Below are 7,081 nucleotides of genomic sequence, written 5' to 3'. Positions count from 1 at the left end.
CAGATGAGTGCCTCAAGAGAAAAGTTGGTTAAGAAAAAAACCTGATAAAAGAGAACAAAGGGATTTTCCAGATAAATAGAGGGATAATGAAAAGATATGTGGATCAGGAGGAAGATTTTTTTTTTAAGTTATAAAGCAATCGGGACAATAGGGGAAATTTGGATATGGACAACACATTAGGTAACAGTGTGGTGTCGATGATAATTTCTTCAGTGATAATAAGATTGTGGTTATGTAGGAGAATGTCTTATTAGAAGATATATGCTCAAGTATTTAAGGGTAAGTAAAGTAAAAAGATGCCACTTATTCTCAACTGGTTCAGGAGGGAAATGTTAAAGAAAAAGAAACAGTAAATGTGGCAAAATATTGGCAATCATGAACATAGGTGAACAATCTGCAAGTGTTCATTGTATTTTTCTTGTAATTTGACTATAGGTTTGACATTTTTTTAAAAAAGAGTTCTCAAAATTAAAAAAATTCACATATAACCCTTGAATAAATGTTATTGTTTACCAAAAAAAAAAAATGAGCTTTCAGATGTATTTGACCCTTGTCCATTCTCCTCCTCCCCTATCAAAGGAGGAGTGTGTGAAAATGAATCAGTAGTTGCTGATTGGTTCACACATCAGAACACCAGGGGCTTTGGAGGTTAGCGCTCTCCTTGTAATTAGAGCCAGTTATTTTGTGGTATCTATTGGGTAACACCAAGAGAAAAAAAAAAATGGGAACCTCTAAATGTAAAGTCAGCCAGTGGTGAGAATAAAGCTAGCAAGGGGAATTTCTTCCCCTAAATTGAGGTGATGTAAAGTCTTGAGTGGATAAACAAGAAGGGATAACTCAATACTTAGAGCCATATGGCTCACATCTCTTGGGGAGGTATTAGTGGTGGAAAAGAAACTGATTTTGGTAGTCTATTGAGCCTCTTTTAATTATAAAAAATCAACTTGTCTAAAACTACAAAAGGTGAAAAAAATTTTAAAGGAACCCTTGAAAGGTGGAATTTTTCTTAATGAGAAAGCATTCTATCACCATTTTAAATTTAAAATTATAATGAACAATTCTAGCAAGGAGAAAAAGAAATGGTGTTCCCATACATTGCTTATTTCCGCATAAATTAGTGCAGCATTTTTTGTAAATAATTTCACAAGAATTGTCAAGAGTTAAAAAAATTCTTTTCCTATAATCATTTTTCACAATGTATCTTAACAAAGGAGAGAAAAGTAAGGGAGAAGGAGGTGAGGGAAGAAAAAATGAAAGAGGACAAGAAAGAAGTGAAAAAGAGAGGAAGAAAGGTGAGCTATATATAATAAGATGGTCATTGCAGATATCTACAAAAACAAAAAGAGAGGCTAAAAAGAGAGGAGAAAAAGAAAGAAAATGCCCAGTAATGATGACATGTTTGCATAATGCACATCAACGTTTGTTGTTGTCCTTCATTCACTGTCATGTCCAACATCAAACCCAAGTACATAAAATATTTTGCAAATGGTAAAACTATACATACATACTAGGTCTCTTCAGTCGTATTCAACTATTTGCAGTCCTATGGACTGTAGCCAGCCAGACTGTCCATGGGATTCTCCAGGCAAGAATACTGGAGTGGGTTGCCATTGCCTTCTCAAGGGGATCTTCCATACCCAGGGATCAAACCCGTGTGTTTTACATCTCCTGCTCTGGTAGGCAGGTCCTTTACCACTAGCACCATCTCGGAAGCCTGTAAGACCATACAGGAAGAAGGAAAAATGCGTAGAGTGCCAAGCACATAGAATTAACAATTGCATCTACATTTTTAATTCAACTATGTAAAGTCATGAAGCACAAAGATATTGATCTGTTGGATTATAACCAGGATGGGAATTGGGTTTATCCTTTTAAAATCGCCATTGCTATTGTTACGAGAAGAGACTTGAGTTTAATTATTCTCTGAATAGTTTAGGGCATGCAAGCAGCTTTGTTATTGTTGTTGTTTAGTTGCTAAGTTGTGTCCAACTCTTTTGTGACCCCATGGACTGTAGCCCACTATGTTTCTCTGTCATGAGATTTCCCAGGCCATTTCTTTCTCCAGGACATCTTCTCAACCCAGGGGTCAAACTCATGTCTTCTGCACTGGCAGGCCACTGAGGCACCAGAGAAGCCCATGCATGCAGCAAAGTATACTAAATTGAATATAAATTTGGGGGCATCAGTAAATATAAATTCTCTCTCCACCTCTACTGCAGACTGTCCATATGAAATTATATTAAACCCCTATATTCCTCAGCCTGTTCTTACATAAAGAAATCTCAAGACACGAAAATAATACTTACAAGATTAGAAAAACAATACATGCCAATTTGATGAGACTACTTATTTTAGGTTTTCACCTTTACAGTGTGACTCTGATACTGGCAACACATCTATTTGTCATTTTCAGGAAACTTGGTTTAGAAGGTCATATAGTACACCAGAGGTTAGCATATGGCTCTAGAGTTAGGTAAATCTGAATCTGTTTTGTACATTGAAAATCCTTGAGAATATTTGTTAGCAACTTTCTGCACCTTTGCTTCCCTATCTGTAAACTGAGTAAAAACTACACCTGTTGTAGGGCTATCATGAAGACGAAATGAGTTGTTATATATAAAGTGGTTAGCACAATGTCTGACATACAACGATGCTAGGTGAACATCAGGGATTGCTGTTGGTCTCTTTAATTTCTTTAAAAAGGGATGGTCAGAAACACTATAGGGCCCGGTTCTCTATTTGAACTCATTTATAGTAAGTCAGAGTATTCAGTGGGTAATGTTCCTTGAAAACATCTTCAGTGGCATAATTCTATCACCATATAAGATACATTAAATAATATATTATTGGGCTATATTACATGATATATAAAATTATATAGGGTTGTGGGAGATTTTAAAAGAAAAACTTTACAAAGTTATGTCCAGATGTGTTACTTCTCAAGCCCCATAGAATACGTGCAGTTGAGAGGAAACTGAAGAGTAAGTTTAGGCTCTTCCTGGAACTAGCTCTGAAAGAGTTCATTTTCCTAATGCCTCTTGCTGCAGTCATAATACCCAAATTCAGGATTTGAATACCCCAGAAGATATTGAGACATTTTTAGATAATCTGCATCCCTTTGTTTCTCTAGAAAAGTCAATTACAGAATCATGGGAATTCATCCAAACTTCTTTGAGGGACTGGTCTAATCCAGCCATAATCAAGAAATAGAGAAGTTGACCAAGAATGTCTCTGTAAAATAAGCGGAAAATTTGATGCTAATAAAAACACCTAAATAATAGAAAATAAATATGCAGATTGCATCCTGTTATTACTCACCAAGCAGTTCTGGACACTTAAATAAGGCTGTGTATTAGCACAGTGGAGAAACAGGGGGCACTATTTTTGATTGCAGGAAACTTGCACTTTATGTGATCAAAATATATGTGTGAAAAAATAAATCATGGTGAACTATTAAATGCATCCAAAATACAGTCCTGATAGCGTGATTGTGAATGAGCTTTAAAACCTAAAGTCTTCATTCTGGCAGGTAGTAATCTTTAGGTTCTTTTTAGTTCCACAAATAACTTAGGTCTTGAACTTTCAACACCTCATTAACTGAAAGGAGAGGCTGGGGCAATCAGTGTTGTAATAGCATGACTGCTCTTTTTTTTTTTTTTTAACTCTCTCAGCCACCAACGGATAGCTGCAAAGCTGCTTCTACTAAGAATGTGTCGAGAGAGTTTCAAGGCTCACCAAAGTTCACTCTTTTGCCGTCAGAGGTACAATCAGACATTTGATGCATCGCTTAGGTTAGTTATAAAGGAAGCATCTCATTGGATTAATAAACACTGAGGTTGTTGCCCTAGAAATGAGGGAAAATAGTACCAAATAATTCAGTTTGCTCTATCTGGTTGGCACTTGGCAGTGTTAGTTACTTGGCAGGTCAACGTGACCCGGGTTAAGTCACAAAAGACCACGTGCGGCAGGTGTGGAAGCAAGTCAAGTGATGCTAGCACGTGTCACACAGAGCATTCTGTGCACATTATCAAGTTGAAGTAGCACACAATATGAGCTGGCTTTCCTCTGTGGACTAAAAGCTCAGTTGTTCTTCCACTTATTTGATTGATAAAGATACTTTATTTTGGAGCAAAATTTCACCAAAAGTAGTCTCCAAATGTATTTCTAAATTCTGGGAGTTTGAAAAATATACTGGTAGAGTAAGAGAGTCCATTCCTGGAAAAAGTCTTTCAAAATATATGTATAATCTACAGCCCAAATGCATTAGAAAGCAACTCTGCTTGGACATATCAAAAGTGACTTCTAAGTAAGCACAAACTTGGCACTTTGTTTTACTGTGATAATAGAAATGACAGTTAAAAAGTTTATCTTTTTTCTTCCTAGAACAATATCTAACCTGTTTTAAGCTCTTGATAAGTAGTTCTTGAATAAACGAATAACCCTTTGACTAGCCTAGGAAAGTAGACTCCATTTGGCATTTATGCCTATGATTAATCTCTGGTAATTTCCACTGGTATTTTAGGGACAAGTTTTGATACTCTAATCCTTTGAGATTCAAAATTTGGCCCACAGAGAAGCATCATCAATGTCACCGGGGAGCCTGTGAAAACTACAGTATTTCAGGCCTAATGAACCAGCATCTTCACGTTATGTGTGTGCATGCTCAGTCATGTCCAACTTTTTGCGACCCCCCCTAGACTGTAGCCTGTCAGGCTCCAGGCAAGAATATTGGAGTGGAGTACCATTTCCTACTCCAGGAGATCTTCCTGACCCAGGGATCGAGCCTGCATCTCCTGTGGCTCCTGCATTGGCAGGTGGATTCTTTACCACTCGTGCCACGTGGGTTTGATAAAGGTTGAAAAAACCTGATTTAAAACAGGTGACATAGTTTTAAAATCAACACACAAGCCTGCCTTCAAAGGAGACCCAAGGGGAGAAAATCTCACAAATGGCAACAGGACCAAATGTGAGGTTTGGAAGGTCAAAAATTTTACTCATACGTGATATATGGTAGATACATGAAGTCAAATGCCTGTATCAAAGGAGTTATGACACTTCAGGTAAGTTTCTTAGCCGTTCTTAGAATTATCTGTTTAAAAAAAGCAAAGAAAAAGCCAAAGTAGATATCTTCTAGCCATAATGAGACTTTTCTCTTGCCCTCAAGTGCCTCGGGCTTTGTTTCCCAGAAATTAACTGGGGCATCTCTTTCACCCTAGATCACTCTCGTTTGGCTACGGCACGTGCTTCCTGCCCATCTCCTGCCCCCTCCTCAACTCTGCCAGGTGCTGTACACATTCTGCGTAGACTTCTAGTCCATGAAAATGTAAAAACAGCATTTATTCTGAAAAGCCTTGTCATTTCAGACAGCTCAGGAAAGAGTTTACCCATATGTATTGCATTCACGTGTACTTGATTAATAGGGCACAATAAAAAAATGTCTAGGGAATCCCCTGGCAGTCCAGTGGTTAGGACTCTGTGTTTACTGCCAAGGACCCAGATTTGATCCCTGGTGTGGGCCCAGAAAAATCCCAGAAGCTGTGTGGCAGAGCTAAAAACAAAAGGCAATCTTCCACAAAGATCTGTTTTGTACTTTTTTTAGTTTTATATTTGTTCTATTAACTTTAGAAGTTTTTTTTTAGTACTTTTAAAGGCGATTCTGTAGAAAATAATTGCCTGTACAGCTTTCAGGAAAGTTAAAAGTTTTTATTTATATCCTTAGACTAGAGAAGTGCTGTGTGTGTGGCATGGTTTAAGGAAAACATTGCTAATAAACACAGTGATTCTCAGCAAGTTATGACAAGTGGCCCTGAACACACCCCATTCTCACCACCAACACCCCATTGGGTGTTGGGACCTTCCATTTGCATAGTACAAAGACTCAGAACTGGAAAACCATATGTCTCTAAAGTAACCCTGATATGGTGACTGAAGGATATCATCAAATTCTTGCCACACCTCTCATCAAGCGTGCATGTAGTCTGAGAGGTGAGGTTTATTTCCCCTCCCCTTGATTCTAAACTAGCCCTTACACACACTTTGACAAATGGGATGTGGCAGCAGTGGCTATATAACTTTCAAGGCTGGTCTTCAAAGATCTGTATATTCTACTTAACCCTTCCTGGAATGCTCCTTAGAAACCAGCCACCACTTAAGAAGTACAACTAACCAGGGATCACCGAGCAGTGAGGGAGCCCAGGCTAGCCCCGTACAGGGTGAGAACCCTTGTGGTGGAGCACAGAAGTGCCATTTACATGAGGAAAGTTTGCTTGGAACTTCCAGTCCAGCTCCACCACCAGGTGAATGCAAATGAGTGAACGAGACAGCTCAGGCCATGTGGAGCAGAAAAACTTGCCCAAACTCTGCCTAAATTCCTGACCCAATCACGAGCAAGCAAAACTCTTGTTGATAGCACTGAGTATGGGAGTAATTTGTTACACAGCAGGAGCTAGCCAAAACACTTGGGGACCAATTATTTTCTCTTTTATTACTTTATCGGTTTTCTCCTATTTTAATATTTTTAACATTTTTATTTATTTATTTGGCTGTTCTGGGTCTTAGTTGTGGCTCAAGGGATATTCAGTCTTCAATGCAGCATGAAGATCTTTAATTGCAGCATGCTGGATCTTTTTAGTTGCTGGCACATGGGATCTAGCTCCCTGTCCAGGGATGGAGCCTGGGCCCCCTGCATTGGGAGCATGGAGTCTTAGCCACTGGACCATCAAGGAAGTTCCTTCTCCTATTTTAATCTGTCTGACTGGCCTGCCCATTCTGCTCTTGTATACCCTTCCTGGGAATTTTTTCCTGGAATCTTCATAGGAAACTCTGAAGGAGATAGGATGATTGGTTTAGTGAATTATCTCACCCTTACTGGACAGAACGTTTTGAACCAGTCAGTCTTACAGGTACCTACTCTGGTCAAATTAGTTCTGACTTTGCATGTAGAGCCTTTCCTCAGCAGAGCAGTTCATGGGGGTATTGGGCATGACTGGCACCTGATCGGATTGTTCTGAATATTTTATGATTAAATCTTCAGCCCTCTGAATTAACCAATTATCCCATGCTAAAATGCAGATACTCCTTG

Source organism: Bos mutus, chromosome 6 (assembly GCF_027580195.1).
Source record: "Bos mutus isolate GX-2022 chromosome 6, NWIPB_WYAK_1.1, whole genome shotgun sequence".
Lineage (NCBI taxonomy): Eukaryota > Metazoa > Chordata > Mammalia > Artiodactyla > Bovidae > Bos > Bos mutus.
The sequence above is the reverse complement of the archived record's forward strand: the minus strand, read 5'-3'. Positions refer to the sequence as shown.